Source organism: Anneissia japonica, unplaced genomic scaffold (genome assembly GCF_011630105.1).
Source record: "Anneissia japonica isolate Jap-2015-1 unplaced genomic scaffold, ASM1163010v1 scaffold238344_len1145_cov119, whole genome shotgun sequence".
Lineage (NCBI taxonomy): Eukaryota > Metazoa > Echinodermata > Crinoidea > Comatulida > Comatulidae > Anneissia > Anneissia japonica.
In genome coordinates, this window is record NW_022730248.1 from 1 (window position 1) to 1,145 (window position 1,145).

The window sequence follows — 1,145 nt, forward strand, 5'->3', positions numbered from 1 at the left end:
TAGCGCCCCTCAACTGATCATCGACCCCCCACCCACTTCACCTTCGCCCCACCCAATCCAGCACCCCCATTCCAAGACTTCTAGATACGCTACTGGATGATGTGGAGGAGGAGGATGTGGTGGTGAAGATGGTCATCATCAAATTGATAATTTGTTTATTGAATGTTAACCAAAGATAGGCCTAGGCCTATTTGCTGTCAATATTCAGTTGTCGAATGAACATAATCAAAGTGCGAGTTATGTCATGCGCTAATGAGTTGATATGGTTATTATCAAAAAACGTAATGTCTAATTTTCCATTTTGCTTTAAAATGTATATGAAACTTCACCGATACGGTAAAATTTACGAGATTCGGGACGAGACTGGCCTATTTAGAAAGCCGCTGCTATTTTGTTTCGTAAGTACAAATTCAACTCTGAGGCATATTTGGGCGTTTAAATATCTAAAAAAAAATGTGGACTTTTTAAAACAGATAATTTTTGTGCTATTATAATTTTTAAAAAATAAACACTATAAAAATTCGAAATTAAAAAAAAATTCGATCCTGCCAGGACTCGAACCTGGAATCCCCTGATTCGTAGTCAGATGCCTTATCCATTGGGCCACAGGACCAGACGTTAAAAGTGCTTGGAAACTGGCTATAAGAATTGTATTGTATTGTATTTCGCCTAAAATTACATAATAAAGAAACGTTTTAGTTTGTTAAATGAGTTATTCAATGCATTTTGATGAATGCTTATAAGCCAATGTATATTTTAAATTACGTTAGTTAATAAACTAATGGAATATAGTCTAGATCAGAGGGGAAGCTTAACGCGATGACGTCATGCGCCAACATGCTCAAAACGAGGGCCCATGTCAGTGGGGGGCTTCGTTTTGGTACCGCCGCCAATACTTGTAATCGGGTCTAGGAAATCGGGTTAATCATAGTTTAGCTTGATTAGATTTTATTTAAGTTTAAATCGTTTTATGCATATACTGCTTATTTTCTATATCAAGTTGTTTTTGATTGGTTTTATATAAATCTACAGAGGGCGCAATGGTAGTTTTTTTTTAATCATCAGCATCATCCATAGAGGTAGCTCTATGGCATCATCAGGCTATGGTCTAGAGAGGGCGATATTACTATTTTTCTAATCATCAG

The 1,145-nt window shown here is 36.7% G+C and overlaps 1 non-coding gene across 1 annotated transcript; it reads right to left on the bottom strand.

Annotated features, from left to right (window-relative positions):
• Positions 1 to 540: 540 nt before the first annotated feature.
• On the bottom strand, positions 541 to 613 carry Trnar-acg. The gene has a single exon. It is a non-coding gene; the product is annotated as a tRNA-Arg (tRNA).
• Positions 614 to 1,145: the final 532 nt, after the last annotated feature.